The 18,819-nt window shown below is 46.2% G+C and overlaps 1 protein-coding gene across 1 annotated transcript in view; it reads right to left on the reverse strand.

The window, feature by feature from the left end:
* Nucleotides 1–18,819, reverse strand: part of LOC135525043 (nuclear factor 1 A-type-like) — a 311,631-nt gene that overhangs the window by 98,377 nt on the left and 194,435 nt on the right. The gene's annotated exons all lie outside the window — the stretch shown is intronic.

Below are 18,819 nucleotides of genomic sequence, written 5' to 3' on the forward strand. Positions count from 1 at the left end.
AGCTTGGTGAGAAGGCAACAACTGTTGGCGCAATTATTAGAAAATGGAAGAAGTTCAAGATGACAGTCAATCAACCTCGGTCTGGGGCTCCATGCAAGATCTCACCTCGTGGGGCATCAATGATCATGAGGAAGGTGAGGGATCAGCCCAGAACTACACGGCAGGACCTGGTCAATTACCTGAAGAGACCTGGGACCACAGTCTCAAAGAAAATCATTAGTAACACACTACGCCGTAATGGATTAAAATCCTGCAGCGCACGCAAGGTCCCCCTGCTCAAGCCAGCGCATGTCCAGGCCCATCTGAAGTTTGCCAATGACCATCTGGATGATCCAGAGGAAGAATGGGAGAAGGTCATGAGACAAAAATAGAGCTTTTTGGTCTAAACTCCACTCGCCATGTTTGGAGGAAGAAGAAGGATGAGTACAACCCCAAGAACACCATCCCAACCGTGAAGCATGGAGGTGGAAACATCATTATTTGGGGATGCTTTTCAGCAAAGGGGACAGGACGACTGCACCGTATTGAGGAGAGGATGGATGGGGCCATGTGTCGCGAGATCTTGGCCAACAACCCCCTACTCTCAGTAAGAGCATTGAAGATGGGTCGTGGCTGGGTCTTCCAGCATGACAACGACCCGAAACACACAGCCAGGGCAACTAAGGAGTGGCCTCGTAAGAAGCATCTCAAGGTCCTGGAGTGGCCTAACCAGTCTCCAGACCTGAACCCAATAGAAAATATTTGGAGGGAGCTGAAAGTCTGTATTGCCCAGCGACAGCCCCGAAACGTGAAGGATCTGGAGAAGGTCTGTATGGAGGAGTGGGCCAAAATCCCTGCTGCAGTGTGTGCAAACCTGGTCAAGATCTACAGGAAACATATGATCTCTGTAATTGCAAACAAAGGTTTCTGTACCAAATATTAAGTTCTGCTTTTCTGATGTAATGCAATAAAATGCAAAATAGTTACTTAAAAATCATACAATGTGATTTTCTGTTTTAGATTTTGTTTTAGATTCCGTCTCTCACAGTTGAAGTGTACCTATGATAAAAAATTACAGACCTTTACATGCTTTGTAAGTAGGAAAACCTGCAAAATTGGCAGTGTATCAAATACTTGTTCTCCCCACTGTATCTACAGTATTATATTCTACTGTATTTTGGTCAATGCCACTCTAACATGGCTCGTTCTAATATTTATGTATTACAACTTGTTTGTTACATTTGTGTGTATTGTTGTGTATTGTTAAATATTACTGCACCGTTGGAGCTAGGAACACAAGCATTTCACTACACCTGCAATAACATCTGTTAAACATGTGTATGTGACCAATAACACATGTTAAATATGTGTATGTGACCAATACAATTTGACTTGATTTGATTTCTTTAGCCACACAAATTGGACTTGCATAGCGTCATTCCACAAACACATTGGTCTCTTCGCATTTGTCACTATAGTACTGTAACTGTGCGTGTGTTTGTGCGTGCGGTCGGGGTTGCCCACTGTCTGTGAGAGCAAACCCAACCCGTAGGCTTCTGTGTGTGTGTATGTGTGTGTATGTGTGTGTGTGTGTGTGTGTGTGTGTGTGTGTGTGTGTGTGTGTGTGTGTGTGTGTGTGTATGTTCGCGCGCAGGTGAAACCCTAGTCCCTGTGTCTCCAGCTCTGCAATCATTGTCTGCCTCCCCCCCTGGTCTGTGCATCGACTGTATACTGGCACAGCCAGAGCCCCACAGAGTAGGACTGCACCAGAAGCGTTTCAGTGTCTTTACAGTACTATCCAGTGTGTCAGGGTCTTTACAGTACTATCCAGTGTGTCAGGGTCTTTACAGTACTATCCAGTGTGTCAGTGTCTTTACAGTACTATCCAGTGTCAGTGTCTTTACAGTACTATCCAGTGTGTCAGTGTCTTTACAGTACTATCCAGTGTGTCAGGGTCTTTACAGTACTATCCAGTGTCAGTGTCTTTACAGTACTATCCAGTGTGTTAGTGTCTTTACAGTACTATCCAGTGTGTCAGGGTCTTTACAGTACTATCCAGTGTGTCAGGGTCTTTACAGTACTATCCAGTGTGTCAGGGTCTTTACAGTACTATCCAGTGTGTCAGGGTCTTTACAGTACTATCCAGTGTGTCAGGGTCTTTACAGTACTATCCAGTGTCAGGGTCTTTACAGTACTATCCAGTGTGTCAGGGTCTTTACAGTACTATCCAGTGTGTCAGGGTCTTTACAGTACTATCCAGTGTGTCAGTGTCTTTACAGTACTATCCAGTGTCAGTGTCTTTACAGTACTATCCAGTGTGTTAGTGTCTTTACAGTACTATCCAGTGTGTCAGGGTCTTTACAGTACTATCCAGTGTGTCAGGGTCTTTACAGTACTATCCAGTGTGTCAGGGTCTTTACAGTACTATCCAGTGTGTCATGGTCTTTACAGTACTATCCAGTGTGTCAGGGTCTTTACAGTACTATCCAGTGTGTCAGGGTCTTTACAGTACTATCCAGTGTGTCAGGGTCTTTACAGTACTATCCAGTGTGTCAGGGTCTTTACAGTACTATCCAGTGTGTCAGGGTCTTTACAGTACTATCCAGTGTGTCAGTGTCTTTACAGTACTATCCAGTGTGTCAGGGTCTTTACAGTACTATCCAGTGTGTCAGTGTCTTTACAGTACTATCCAGTGTCAGTGTCTTTACAGTACTATCCAGTGTGTCAGTGTCTTTACAGTACTATCCAGTGTGTCAGGGTCTTTACAGTACTATCCAGTGTCAGTGTCTTTACAGTACTATCCAGTGTGTTAGTGTCTTTACAGTGCTATCCAGTGTGTCAGGGTCTTTACAGTACTATCCAGTGTGTCAGGGTCTTTACAGTACTATCCAGTGTGTCAGGGTCTTTACAGTACTATCCAGTGTGTCAGGGTCTTTACAGTACTATCCAGTGTCAGGGTCTTTACAGTACTATCCAGTGTGTCAGTGTCTTTACAGTACTATCCAGTGTGTCAGGGTCTTTACAGTACTATCCAGTGTGTCAGTGTCTTTACAGTACTATCCAGTGTCAGTATCTTTACAGTACTATCCAGTGTGTCAGTGTCTTTACAGTACTATCCAGTGTGTCAGGGTCTTTACAGTACTATCCAGTGTCAGTGTCTTTACAGTACTATCCAGTGTGTTCGTGTCTTTACAGTACTATCCAGTGTGTCAGGGTCTTTACAGTACTATCCAGTGTGGCAGGGTCTTTACAGTACTATCCAGTGTGTCAGGGTCTTTACAGTACTATCCAGTGTGTCAGGGTCTTTACAGTACTATCCAGTGTGTCAGGGTCTTTACAGTACTATCCAGTGTGTCAGGGTCTTTACAGTACTATCCAGTGTCAGGGTCTTTACAGTACTATCCAGTGTGTCAGGGTCTTTACAGTACTATCCAGTGTGTCAGGGTCTTTACAGTACTATCCAGTGTGTCAGTGTCTTTACAGTACTATCCAGTGTCAGTGTCTTTACAGTACTATCCAGTGTGTTAGTGTCTTTACAGTACTATCCAGTGTGTCAGGGTCTTTACAGTACTATCCAGTGTGTCAGGGTCTTTACAGTACTATCCAGTGTGTCAGGGTCTTTACAGTACTATCCAGTGTGTCAGGGTCTTTACAGTACGATCCAGTGTGTCAGGGTCTTTACAGTACTATCCAGTGTGTCAGGGTCTTTACAGTACTATCCAGTGTGTCAGGGTCTTTACAGTACTATCCAGTGTGTTAGTGTCTTTACAGTACTATCCAGTGTGTCAGGGTCTTTACAGTACTATCCAGTGTCAGTGTCTTTACAGTACTATCCAGTGTCAGGGTCTTTACAGTACTATCCAGTGTGTCAGGGTCTTTACAGTACTATCCAGTGTGTCAGGGTCTTTACAGTACTATCCAGTGTGTCAGGGTCTTTACAGTACTATCCAGTGTATTGATTGTACCGACAGTCCACTAAGGTAGCTGTGGGTGTCTGTGTTGAAAGGTGTTATGTGTCAGCGTCAGGGGGGGTTTCTGAGGTTTCTGTTGGTGGTGGAATGGGTAAGGAGCAGGGGAATTTTACAGGTGGGAAAGGTAATGGAGAAGTGGACATTTGGTGAAAACACAAGCCTGCCGCAACAACAGCCTCCATCGCTCATAAACCCCCCCAAAAAACACACTTGACGGACAATTTCTTTGCCCCACCTGAGAATGTTTAACAGTGTCATTAGTGGTGACAGCAATGATGGAAGTGACGTTTAACAAGCGCCGTTCTTGTGGGGAAGAAGTTGACTCCTCTCCTATTTATGGGTGTTACTGCTGCCAAAATGGCAGAGGAACATACCCTCTGGGTGATTTAGCTGCTGCTGGCTTGTATCGATCTGACGGGTTGCAGATAAAACTGTTGGGAGTGGGATACATATTACCCATCTCCACTTTGGGAGTCGGGAGGGAAGAGATATGACTCTACTTCTGCTAGGGTGACAGGATGACAGGGCCTGGTATTGCTGCTACTCATAGACTGAAAGCTGATTCACTGAAATGGGTTGCTTGTGTTCTTCTGAAATGGGTACAAGAGGTTTGCCAGAGCACTGAAATAGTTCCAAGATTAGGTAGTTGTTTTAAGAAGGCTGAGATAAAAACTAACGGTGGTGTTTTCTTCTCTCTCTCTCTGGTAGAGGCAATGGCTGGATAGAGGGATCAGACTGAGTACTTCCAGTGAAGTATAAATATGTAACCAAATGTTTATCTCTAAAATAAAGATTTTTTTTAAAGGCTTTGATCAGTCGGAGAGAGTGTAACTGTCCATTACCAAAGAAACCAACGATGCGAAGAAACGTTAAAAATGAAACCGTTCAGATCATACATGAATACATTTGTGGAACGTGAAACGGGCACAAAAGTGAGGGAAAAAAGTAGAGTGCGTCGCTCAAAAAACAAAAACAATTGCCCATCAATTTCCCTCCACTCGCAAGACAAAGTAAACAATTTCGAGAGAACTTGTTTGCATTCTGCTCAGCGTTTGTGGTCTGCTTCAACAGCTTAAAACAAAGGCAATCTGGAGGCCCGAGGAACAAAACATCCCCCCAGCAACCGAACAGAGGCGGCTGAAAGCGGGGGGGTTCAGCGGGGATAAGGGACTGGGTGCTGCTGGGTTTGGGTGGGGGGGTATTTTCACACAGCCCTCCCCCATACTCCCTCCCGCCCCCATATTCTACCCTGGCGAACTCACACGCCTTTCCCCCCTCGCTAATTAAATATGCAAATTAGGCGTGAGACCCAGAATCTGTGTGTCACATCTGCAATCACTCCCTGTTGAGGACCCTCAGAGCTCCTGTTGAGGACCCTCAGAGCTAGGAGAGCGGGGGATGACAAAAACCCTGCCTGATTAAAACAAAAAGAGAAGAAAAAAACCACACAAAAACACATTAAACAACAAACAGCCGTCACAAACAAGGCCTGTTCACGTTGCCTTCAGCCTCTATACAAGTCCCCAAACAAGCCGCTCTTACTCTTTGTCTCTCGCCGTCTGAGAGGAGGAGGAAAGGAGGACTAAAGCCAGGGGCCGCGTCTGGCATAGGGCTCGCTCATCTCCCACCCTCACTACTACGGCTAAGGCCCCCCTACAGCACCATAGATCAACGTCCGGATAAGGGGCCATTCATTATTGTTACAGCATTATGAATATGCACTGTCATGGAATTTATCGGCCCTTATTGGAGGCATTAATGGATTACAGAATTAGTGACACAGCTCCTTCTACGACGGCCAATAACTTCATATGACTAATTAACCGTCCGAGCTGCATGAGGCTGTAATTTCATGGCCGTCATGAGACCGAGAAAAGCCTGAGTCGTATTCATTACTTCACACTGTAGCAAAACTGTTTGCTACAGGCTGTAACTATGGTGCATACGTTACTTTTCTATACCGTCTTTAATAAGACCTGGCTAGACCAGAAACGCGCTTGTCCACAGGGCCTCTAAACTTTTATGAGCAGGCCCTCGTCTCTTAAATGGGCCAATCTTAAACAGTATTAAACACACACTCTCTCAGGTCATCCCTATGTCTGTGGTGGCCTGCCTCCTCTCCTCTCCTCTCCTCTCCTCTCCTTCTTTGCTGCACTTACTTTCTTCAGTCTTTCTCTGTATCTGCCCCCCCCACCTTTTTCAAGATTAGTTTCTTTCCTTATCTCCAGTTCCAGCTCTTACTTCCTCCATTCCTTCAGTCTCTGTGTACCCTCTCCGTTCCATAGTTATCTCTCTCTCTTTCGCTCTTCAGTCTCCCGCTCTCTTTCTATCCAGTCTCTCTCTTTCTATCCAGTCTCTCTCTTTCTATCCCTCTCCCCCTCTCTTCTTTCTTTCTTTGCCTCCCTCTCTCTGAGCACTTGCTGAGAGGGGAACAGCACCTGGCCCGCTCCTCCCGCCCAGCGTCATTATGCATCCGCCAAACCTCTGTACCTCTACCCAGTCCCCCTCTCTCCCTCTCCGCCGGTCTCTCTCTCTCCCTCTCCGCCGGTCTCTCTCTCTCCCTCTCCGCCGGTCTCTCTCTCTCCCTCTCTGCCGGTCTCTCTCTCACTCTCCGCCGGTCTCTCTCTCTCCCTCTCCGCCGGTCTCTCTCTCTCCCTCTCCGCCGGTCTCTCTCTCTCCCTCTCTGCCGGTCTCTCTCTCACTCTCCGCCGGTCTCTCTCTCTCCCTCTCCGCCGGTCTCTCTCTCGCCCACCCGCCCGCTTTCCCACCAAGTGCTCGAAGCTGTAATCCAATTGTGTGTTGAAATCCTGCTTTCTAAAGGCCCTTTTACACACTGAGCCCAAGAACACACAGACCAATAAAAGAGGAGGCAGAAACTTCATTCAGAAATACAAACAGCCCTTTCTGTCTGCCATCAATGCAAGGTGAAGCCACAGGGATCGGCTTATTGTTTACACAAGTATCGTCTCCTCTCGTCTTCCTCACAAGCTTTTTGTCAAGCCGAGGGTCAAGCCTGAGCTTTGTTAAACGATTGTGGTGGATTCGCCAAACATCAGAATTTTCGGGGTTATTCCTGTAAACCTCTACCCCCACCACTATAGCCCAATCTATAGTGGTGAGAGGAACACTATAGAGAGAGAGGAACACACTGAGAGAGAGAGGAACACACACACTCTCTCAAAATTCTGAGGTTTGGCGAATCCACCACAATCGTTTAACAAAGCTGTCTCTCTCTCTCCCCCCCCCCACTTACTCCAACACCCCCCCCTCCAACACCCTCCCATCCTATGAATGAAATGGTACCTGAGAGTCACTCAAGAACAATCCCACCTGGGACACGATGTGGATTTTGGCTTCTACCAACTAAACTCAGCAAAAAAAGAAACATCCTCTCACTGTCAACTGCGTTTATTTTCAGCAAACTTAACGTGTAAATATGTGTATGAACATAACAAGATTCTACAACTAAGGCATAAACTGAACAAGTTCCACAGACATGTGACTAACAGACATGGAATAATGTGTCCCTGAACAAAGGGGGGGTCAAAATCAAATGTAACAGTTAGTATCTGGTGTGGCCACCAGCTGCATTAAGTACTGCAGTGCATCTCCTCCTCATGGACTGCACCAGATTTGCCAGTTCTTGGTGTGAGATGTTACCCCACTTTTCCACCAATGCACCTGCAAGTTCCCGGACATTTCTGGGGGGAATGGCCCTAGCCCTCACCCTCCGATCCAACAGGTCCAAGGCGTGCTCAATGGGATTGAGATCCGGGATCTTTGCTGGCCATGGCAGAACACTGACATTCCTGTCTTGCAGGAAATCACGCACAGAACGAGCAGTATGGCTGGTGGCATTGTCATGCTGGAGGGTCATGTCAGGATGAGCCTGCAGGAAGGGTACCACATGAGGGAGCAGGATGACAACAAGGATGACAACAAGCACAGTCCGATGATGCTGTGACACACCGCCCCAGACCATGACGGACCCTCCACCTCCAAATTGTTAGTCAGATTACTTGTTGGTTATTACTGCATTGTCGGAACTGGAAGCACAAGCATTTCGCTACACTCGCATTAACATCTGCTAACCATGTGTATGTGACAAATAAAATTTGATTTGATTTGATTTGAAATCGATCCCACTCCAGAGTACTGGCCTCGGTGTAACGTTCATTCCTTCGACTATAAACGCGAATCCGAGCATGACCCCTGGTGAGACAAACCACGACTCGTCAGTGAAGAGCACCTTTTGCCAGTCCTGTCTGGTCCAGCGACGGTGGGTTTGTGCCCATAGGCAACGTTGCTGCCAGTGATGTCTGGTGAGGACCTGCCTTTACAACAGGCCTACAAGCCCTCAGTCCAGCCTCTCTCAGTCTGAGCACTGATGGAGGGATTGTGCGTTCCTAGTGTAACTCGGGTAGTTGTTGTTGCCATCCAGTGCCTGTCCCGCAGGTGTGATGTTCAGATGTACCGATCCTGTGCAGGTGTTGTTACACGTGGTCTGACACTAGGAGGATGGTCAGCTGTTCGTCCTGTCTCCCTGTAGCGCTGTCTTAGGCGTCTCACAGTACGGATATTGCAATTTATTGCCCTGTCCACATCTGCAGTCCTCATGCCTCCCTGCAGCATGCCTAAGGCACATTCACGCAGATGAGCAGGGACCCTGGGCATCTTTCGTTGGTGTTTTTCAGTCAGTAGAAAGGCCTCTTTAGTGTCCTAAGTTTTCATAGCTTTAACCTTAATTGCCTACCGTCTGTAAGCTGTTAATGTCTTAGCGACCGTTCCACAGGTGCATGTTCAAGCATTGGAAACAGTGTTTAAACCCTTTACAATGAAGATCTGTGACATTATTTGGATTTTTACAAATTATCTTTGAATCACAGGGTCCTGAAAGAGGGACGTTTCTGTTTTTGCTGAGTTTAGAACACCAGTTCTAATCGAGATGGTGATAGTAGTGGAAGTAGCTACAGTAAGTAAAAACAGAGTTGGTCACTATAGAGTTAAAACTGTGAAGACAGAGGATAGGCTATTGCATTTCACAGAGAGGTCCTTTTAGTGCACGGCTGTACAGTACAGATTCTTCAACACAGACAGAAAGACAATATCTAGCCTGCCTGCCTGTAGGACTAGGAGAGAGTACATAGGGGTGCATTTGTTTCGGCCTGCGTTCCCTGTGTCCAGTGTTTGGCTAACCTTGACCTGCCTCCAGGCACTCCATATATAATAAGCCTAGTGTTTATATAGAGCCCCTCTGCTTCTCATCTATAGAGCCTAACGCTCTGTGTGTGTGTGTGTGTGTGTGTGCTCTCCTGGAGTGTGTGGGCTGTTTACGTGTGTGTGTGTGTGTGTGTGTGTGTGTGTGTGTGTGTGTGTGTGTGTGTGTGTGTGTGTGTGTGTGTGTGTGTGTGTGTGCGTGTTAGTTATGTTTTTGGGCTCAGAAAGAGGGACAAAGAGTATAAAGTTACGGTGTTTACAGATCCTGTCCTGTTGGCCTGAAACCTAAGGGTCCCCGTTCTGTAGGGTAAAAAGTTGTCAAAAAATATATAAAATCAGGAATTTTCAGGAACACTTTCCAGTTAGAAAATGTTTTGTGACGTTTCTTGCCCAATGAAGATGGCTCTGGATCTGAAGACCCCCGTCATTACATACTGTACATTAAATACAAATTATGTTTTGGTATGTATTGCTTCTGATTTATGACACAATATCCTGAATTTCAAAAAGTTACTGCATGTTTAAAACCACTGAATAAGGACACCCACACACGCTGGAACCTTGTGTCCAACCACTTAGCAAACAAACAGTGTGTGTGTGTGTGTGTGTGTGTGTGTGTGTGTGTGTGTGTGTGTGTGTGTGTGTGTGTGTGTGTGTGTGTGTGTGTGTGTGTGTGTGTGTGTGTGTGTGTGTGTGCGTACAAGCTCATATGCCAGCCCACACACACACAGCAAGAAGGGATTTCACCAGCCTCCTTCACACAGTCAATAACACACACAGGCTTGAGAGTGAGATATGATTATCTGTGCGGCTGGATAAGGGCCTGTAATGAGATGCTGTACAGCAGCGTTCTCTACAAGCAGACATGACAGCCTCATCCTCATCCGGGAGACCCAGGTAATTGAGTGGCACTCAGGCAATGTTAGAACGTTTACGCCGGCAAGAGACACACTGTTGGGTGAGGGCGCACACACACACACACGCACACGCACACACACACACACACACACACACACACACACACACACACACACACACACACACACACACACACACACACACACGTGTCCAAGTGCATACAAATTCCACACACATTTCACACTGCATGCAACACTGCCATGGGGGTCGGGGGTTGCTGGTGTTTACAGTAAGGTTTGGACATACACTGAACATAAATATAAACACAACATGTAAAGTGTTGGTCCCATGTTTCATGAGCTGAAATAAAAGATCCCAGAAATTTTCCATACACACAAAATCTTCTTTCTTTCAAGTTTTGTTCACAAAATTGTTTACATCCCTGTTAGTGAGCATTTCTCTTTTGCCAAGATAATCCATCCACCTGACAGGTGTGGCATGTCTAGAAGTTGATTTAAATAGCATTATCTTTACACAGGTGCACCTTGTGTTGGGCACAATAAAAGGCCACTCTAAAATGTGCAGTTTTGTTACACAACACAATGCCACAGATGTCTCAAGATTTGAGGAAGCGTGCAATTGGCATGCTGACAGCAGGAATGTCCACCAGAGCTGTTGCCAGATCATTTTATGTTAATTTCTCTACCATAAGCAACCTCCAACATCATTTTAGCATTTTAGAGAATTTGGCAGTACGTCCAACCGGCCTCACAACCACAGACCACATGTATGGTGTTGTGCGGGCGAGTGGTTTACTGATATGAACGTTGTGAACAGAGAGCCCCATGGTGGCGGTGGGGTTATGGTATGGGCGTGCATAAGCTACGGCAACGAAGACAATTGCATTTGATCGATGGCAATTTGAATGCACAGAGATACCGTGATGAGTTCCTGAGGCCCATTGTCGTGCCATTCATCCGCCACCATCACCTCATGTTTCAGCATGATAATGCACAGCCTCATGTCATAAGGATCTGTACACAATCTCTGAAAGCTGAAAGTTGGCCCAGTTCTTCCATGGCCTGCGTACTCACCAGACATATCACAAATTAAGCATGTTTGGGATGCTCTGGATCGACGTGTATGACAGCGTGTTCCAGTTCCAGCCAATATCCAGCAACTTCGCACAGCCATTGAAGAGGAGTGGGACAACATTCCACAGGCCACAATCAACAGCCTGAACAACTCAATGCGAAGGAGAGGTGTTGCACTGCATGAACCAAATGGTCCCACCAGATACTGACTGGATTTCTGATCCACACCCCTACCTTTATTTTAAGGTATCTGTGATCCAACAGATGCTTATCTGTATTCCCAGTCATGTGAAATTCATAGATTAGAATGAATTTATTTCAATTTCCTTATATGAACTGTTACTCAATAAAATGTTAGAAATTGTTGCATGTTGTGTTTATATTTTTGTTCAGTATAGATGACAGCTATGGACATTCCCTGTCTACTTTATTTGTCTATTACTTTTCGGTAGGTGAAAGAAAATGTCTGTAGGTTCAGGTCATTAACTGTGTCTGGGATGTCTCTTCTCTTGTCTGTCACCAGCTCTTCTTCCCAGCATGCACCTCCAGAGCTCTCCATTCATCTAGAATCTAGAACTGTTTCAATCTCTACCTACATCTACACCTCAATCTCTACATACATCTACACCTCAATATCTACCTACATCTATACCTCAATCTCTACCTACATCTTTACCTCAATCTCTACCTACATCTATACCTCAATCTCTACCTACATCTATACCTCAATCTCTACCTACATCTACACCTCAATCACTACCTACATCTTTACCTCAATCTCTACCTACATCTATACCTAAATCTCTACCTACATCTATACCTCAATCTCTACCTACATCTATACCTCAATCTCTACCTACATCTATACCTCAATCTCTACCTAGATCTATACCTCATTCTCTACCTACATCTATACCTCAATCTCTACCTAGATCTATACCTCATTCTCTACCTACATCTACACCTCATTCTCTACCTACATCTATACCTCAATCTCTACCTACATCTACACCTCAATCACTACCTACATCTTTACCTCAATCTCTACCTACATCTATACCTCAATCTCTACCTACATCTATACCTCAATCTCTACCTAGATCTATACCTCATTCTCTACCTACATCTATACCTCAATCTCTACCTAGATCTATACCTCATTCTCTACCTAGATCTATACCTCATTCTCTACCTACATCTATACCTCAATCTCTAACTCTCCTCCACACGGGTGCTTCAGTGTCTTCCCTCCTGGCTAATAAAAGGCAGGGAGGGGCTCACTGAGGGAAGAAGAGAACAATACTGCGAGTTAGACCACTTGCTGACTCACCCCCCCCTTCCCCCCCCAGAACATTTCCGCTATTTCTAGGAAGAGGGTGGAAAAATAAGGGAATGAGGGGAGGCTGAGGAGGAGAAATTAGTTATTTGGCCTTTTCCCAGCAAGGCAAAAAAATACAGCCAAATCCCAGCATTCCCTTGGGGTATTGTGAAACATACAGCCCTGGGCAGCTTTCCAGTTACTCTCTGTCTCCCTCTCTTTCTCTCCACCTCTCTCTCTCTCTGTCTGTCTGTGTCTCTCTCTCTCTGTCAACCCCTCTCTCTCCCCCTCCCTCTGTCTCTCTCTCTGTCCCCCTCTCTTTGTCTATCCCTCTCCACCTCTCTCTCTCTCTCTGTGTGTCTTGCTCTCCCTCTCTCCCCCTCTCTCTCCCCATCCCTCCATCTCTGTCTCCCTCTCTTTGTCTATCCCTCTCTCCCTCTCTCTCTGTCTGTGTGTCTATCTCTCTGTCTCCCTCTCTCCCTCTCTTTGTCTATCCCTCTCTCTCTCTCTCTCTCTCCGTCTCCCTCTCTCTCTCTTTGTCTATCCCTCTCCCTCTCTTTGTCTATCTCTCTCTCTGTCTATGTCTCTCTGTCTCCCTCTTTCTTCTCTCTTTGTCTATCCCTCTCTCCCTCTCTCTCTGTCTCCCTCTCTCCCTCTCTTTGTCTATCCCTCTCTCCCTCTCCCTCTCTTTGTCTATCCCTCTCTCTCTCTGTCTGTGTCTCTCTCTCTGTCTCCCTCTCACCCTATCTTTATGTCTATCCTTCTCTCCCTCTGTCTGTGTGTCTATCTCTCTGTCTCCCTCGCTCCCTCTCTTTGTCTATCCCTCTCTCGCTGTCTGTGTCTCTCTCCCTCTCTCTGTCTCCCCCTCTGTCTGTGTGTCTCTCTGTCTCTGTCTCCCTCTCTCTGTCTCTAAATAGTTTGGCTGTGAGAGAGAAGTGGAGGCTGTCAGGGATGTAATGTGCTCCGTGACCTCCTGTAGCCCTAATGGGCAGAAATAGAAAGATCCAGGGAGGGTCAACTATGCATGTGAGCCAAGTATGTGTGTGCGGCTATGTGTCTGTGTATACGTGTGTGTGTGTGTGTTTTACATGCAAGGACTGGTGGGTGAGAGGGAAAGAAAATTTAAATCAGATACAAACACAACATACTTGTAAAACTGGGTGCTCTGTTCCACCCCCCCTTCACAAGTTATCCGGTGAGCACAGTGATGGAAAAAGCATTCTGCAGCACCTCCTCCCTCCAAAACACTTATGTCTGACTCTACATCTCACCATGGTAACAACTAATAACGTGGAGCTCAGGATAGGAACAGTCCTGTAAAAGCATCAGCCCGTTTTCTAACAAAAAATATAAATGCAACATGCAACAATTTCTATTTTTTTTTTTACTGAGTTACAGTTCTTATAAGGACATCAGTCAATTTAAATAAATAAATTAGGCCCTAATCTATGGATTTCACATGACTGGGAATACAGATATGCATCTGTTGGTCACAGATACCTTAAAATAAAGGTAGGGGCGTGGATCAGAAAACCAGTCAGTATCTGGTGGGACCATTTGCCTCATGCAGTGAGACACATCTTCACATAGAGTTGATCAGGCTGTCGATTGTGACCTGTGGAATGTTGCCCTCTCCTGTGTAAAGTTGCTGGGAACTGGAGCATGCTGTCATACACATCTATCCAGAGCATCCCAAACAGTCTCAAATGGTGACATGTCTGGTGAGTATGCAGGTTATGGATGTTTCGTTTCCAGGAGTTGTGTACAGATCCTTGTAGCATGAGGTGATGGTGGCTTATGATTGGCACAACAATGGGCATCAGGATTTCGTCACAGTATCTCTGTACATTCAAATTGCAATAAATAAAATGCAATTGTGTTCGTTGTCCGTAGCTTATGCCTGCCCATAGCATAACCCCACCGCCACCATAGGGCTCTCTGTTCACAACGTTGACATGAGCAAACCGCCTGCCCACACAACACCATACATACTGTCTGTCATCTGCCAGGTACAGTTGAAACCGGATTCATCCAGGAAGAGCCCACTTCTCCAGCATGCCAGTGGCCATCAAAGGTGAGCAATTGCCCACTGAAGTCGGCTACAGCGCCAAACAGCAGTCAGGTCAAGACACTGGTGAGGACGATGAGCACGCAGATGAGCTTCCCTGAGACGGTTTCTGACAGTTTGTGCAGAAATTCTTTGACTGTGCAAACCCACAGTTTCATCAGCTGTCCGGTTGGCTGGTCTCAGACGATCCTGCATGTGAAGAAGCCAAATGTGGAGGTCCTGGTCTGGTGTGGTTACACATGGTCTGCGGTTGTGAGGCCGGTTGGATGTACTGCCAAATTCTCTAAAATGACGTTGTAGGCGGCTTATGGTAGAGAAATTAACATTCAATTATCTGGCAACAGCTCTGATGGACATTCCTGTAGTCTGCATACCAATTGCACGCTCTCTCAAAATTGCGACATCTGTGGCATTGTGTTGTGTAACAAAACTGCACATTTTAGAGTGGCCCTTTATTGTCCCCAGCACAAGGTGCACCTGTGTAATGATCATACTATTTAATCAGCTTATTGATATGCCACACCTGTCAGGTGGATGATTATCTTGGCAAAATAGAAATTCTCACTAACAGGGATGTAAACAAATTTATGCACAAAATGAGAGAAAAATAAGCTCTATGTGCGTCTGGAACATTTCTGTGATCTTTTATTTCAGCTCATCAAACATAAAACACATTTTTGTTCAGTGTAGATGACAGCCATGGACATAATAAACATAATTGGGACCCATAAGCCTCTGGTCAAAAGTAGAACGTTACATAGAGAAGAGTTTTGGGAAGCAACTCTTCCTGAGAGGAACATCTAAAATACGACAACACCTTATCTAGAGAAGACCATAGAGAATTACGGGGATGGCCGGCCCTCGGTGACACAGGGGAAGAATGCCGAGAGAGTTTGTCTGAATTCACTGTCGTCCCAGAGCCTAGCTGACAGGCTCCAGCTACAATACTAAGGTACAGGGTGTGTGTGTGCCTCTCAATGGCGTCGTCACACCTGTCTCCGTTCCCCCTCCGCCATTTTACAAGCATGAGGACCGATGGGCTGACTGATAGGCCGTCAAGACCAGGAAGTGTCAGTCACCGCCTGTCTGATCCCCTACCGAGGAGCACATGGAAAACATGGGGAACATGCGATAATAGTGGATCTCTCTCTCGCGTTCCGAGTCCCTTTTTCACTCTTGCCTCTCGCTCCGAATTTCTGAAATCCGCATAAAGGGAAGCCTTGCGTATCTCCTCTGATCTCTCGCCACTCTTCCACTCTCTGATTGAGTGAAAATAGAAGTCTCGATGCTCTTGGCAGTGCGACAATGAATCTCCCCCAAAAAGATGTGATTTGCTGTTGGCAGCCAACTTTCGCTCTCAGCCTCCTCCTCCCCTCTCTCTGTTTGGCTCTCAGCCTCCTCCTCCACCTCCACTCTCTCTGGCTCTCAGCCTCCTCCTCCACATCCCCCCTCTCTGTTTTGCTCTCAGCCTCCTCCTCCTCCCCTCTCTCTGTTTGGCTCTCAGCCTCCTCCTCCACCTCCCCTCTCTCTGTTTGGCTCTCAGCCTCCTCCTCCACCTCTCCTCTCTCTGTTTGGCTCTCAGCCTCCTCCTCTACCTCCACTCTCTCTGGCTCTCAGCCTCCTCCTCCACCTCTGCTCTCTCTGTTTGGCTCTCAGCCTCCTCCTCCACCTCCCCCCTCTCTGTTTCACTCTCATCCTCCTCCTCCACCTCTCCTCTCTCTGTTTGGCTCTCAGCCTCCTCCTCCAGCTTCCCTCTCTCTGTTTGGCTCTCAGCCTCCTCCTCCAACTCTCCTCTCTCTGTTTGGCTCTCAGCCTCCTCCTCCACCTCTCCTCTCTCTGTTTGGCTCTCAGCCTCCTCCTCTACCTCCCCTCCCTCTGTTTGGCTCTCAGCCTCCTCCTCCTACCCCCTCCCTCTGTTTGGCTCTCAGCCTCCTCCTCCACCTCTCCTCTCTCTGTTTGGCTCTCAGCCTCCTCCTCTACCTCCCCTCTCTCTGTTTGGCTCTCAGCCTCCTCCTCTACCTCCCCTCTCTCTGTTTGGCTCTCAGCCTCCTCCTCCTCCTCCCCTCTCTCTGTTTGGCTCTCAGCCTCCTCCTCTACCTCCCCTCCCTCTGTTTCGACAGAGACAGTCCTTGGCTAGAGAAGACTATGGGAGTAAGGATGGTGTACAGGCTGGAGAACACAGGGCGAGTGGAGCTCTGTACCGCTCCCCGGCAAACCCAGACCCCTTTCTCTCTCTCTCCTCAGCCCACTGGGCTTCCGTCCCAGCATACAGTGAGGTTTTCACATACGGCCTGCAGCGAGGAGGGAAGGGAAAGCCCCATCGCCACACGACACCCGCCCAGCCACTCAAACCGGGTCTTCAAGAGCCAGGGTTACCCACCCAAAACCACTGGGCCCCTCCTGACTGACACACACACACACACACACACACACACACACACACACACACACACACACACACACACACACACACACACACACACACACACACACACACACACACTATCAGACTGAATGAGAAGGATTATTTTTTATTTAAAATGGTTTATTTGAAATGTAAGTAGCCTATGGTGCCACATATAAATTACTTAACTTCATTATGAAAAACTGTAAAACATATTTCTTATTCAGTCAATATTGACCCACAAATCATTTTGTTCTGCATGTCTTTCATTCCAGAGTAATCATAATCTACCAATATTTACATATACTACCTTGACTCACAAACTCTTTGCATTTCAACACACATACAGTACATTCAAAAAGTATTCAGACCCCTTGACTTTTTCCACATTGTTACTTTACAACCTTATTCTAAAATGGATCAAATAAACAAAGTGTTTACATATTTCTGAGGCATATTTGGCAGCGTTTCAGGAAGTTTAATGTGAAGTGCTGCTGATATAGGTGCTTTGTTGTGGTTCTGCAAGCCTTTTACCACTAATGTACACATGAGTGTGAGGTCATGACCTTACAGTCTGGAGGGTGAGGTTTCTCCATGCATAGTCACTGGTGTGTGTGAATACTTACCAAATACCCATATATGCCCTCTTCTTAGAAAATGTGTATATATAAAATGCAAATACTGGAATAGCAATAAACCTACAACACACTATCCTGCATTTCACACGGCCAGGTACAAAATACACCTTTTGTCAAATATTGACAATATTGCACTATTTAGCAGGAGAATCGGGAAGTAATTTACACTTGCCAACAGCCTCTCTAAGATAGAGGAACAGGAGAGAAAAGTTGAAGATGTCTGTTAAAGAAGACAGCCCCTAAAAAGAGGCTCAATGCTGGAGAGTTTACCCGCCAGCGCTAAAGGATCAGGGCTGATGCCAACCAAGGCGCTGGGTTGGCATTTCAACCCTTACAGCCCCTGTACTCGTAGCCAAATCGACATCTGTAAATCAAAAGAGAAAACGCCAGTCTAATCATTGTTTTTTACATAAAATATACAACTATTTGACGACTGGCAATAATGCATTTTTTAGAGCCAGGTAGACAAAATGTGCAGTTTTCTTTTTCATTGTCTTTTTTATGCATCATAGTGAAATACCCCGTTGCCGCTGCGCCCAAAGCTCTCCTTGTTGCCCCTCCCTACCGCTTCCATTTTGTGAACATCTGACTGCCTCCATTTTATGGCAGCCCTTTCCTCTTAGAACGGCGTGAATACCGTGCTATCATCCATTCTCCAACAGACAAAAACTGTCGCCAAGACGTTGCACACAGTGTTGTATCGACTGAGAAACAAAGTATTTGTTCCATTAATTACAAATAAAATCCTTGACGAGGAAGATGAAAAGGATTGGCTTTGAATGAGTGCCATTGCTTGCCAAGCAGCCATTTTAAAGCAAGTCAGTCAGTCAGCCTCTCTCTCTCTCATATTTGTCTTCATTCTCATCCTTTCCTCTCTCTCTCTGTCTCTCTCTCTCACTCTCTTATCGTCAACGTAGCTGTTAAACCATCTTGCCAGGCACAGCTATACTGAGAGAATCACGTTAGCTGACTCCATTGTTGGATGACACAGAAGCAGTCGCTGCCAAGAAGTTTGCTGCCAAGTTCAACAACATTCAGATGAAAAAAAGAGAGCAAGCGCTAGGAAAAAAAGGGAAAGGCACAAACACAGAACACAGCAGAACCCAGGACAGAATCTCCAGTGACAACAATGGCTGACATGTCGTGGTATTAGCACTAACGTTTAGTATTGATATACCCTCAACCCCTTTAACACCTAATGCCCTGGCAGCCATCTTAAAAGCTTCGGCAACCATTTTGAAAATGTTCGCTGCCTCCTTTGAGTAGCTGTCA

This window comes from Oncorhynchus masou, chromosome 31 (assembly GCF_036934945.1).
Source record: "Oncorhynchus masou masou isolate Uvic2021 chromosome 31, UVic_Omas_1.1, whole genome shotgun sequence".
Lineage (NCBI taxonomy): Eukaryota > Metazoa > Chordata > Actinopteri > Salmoniformes > Salmonidae > Oncorhynchus > Oncorhynchus masou.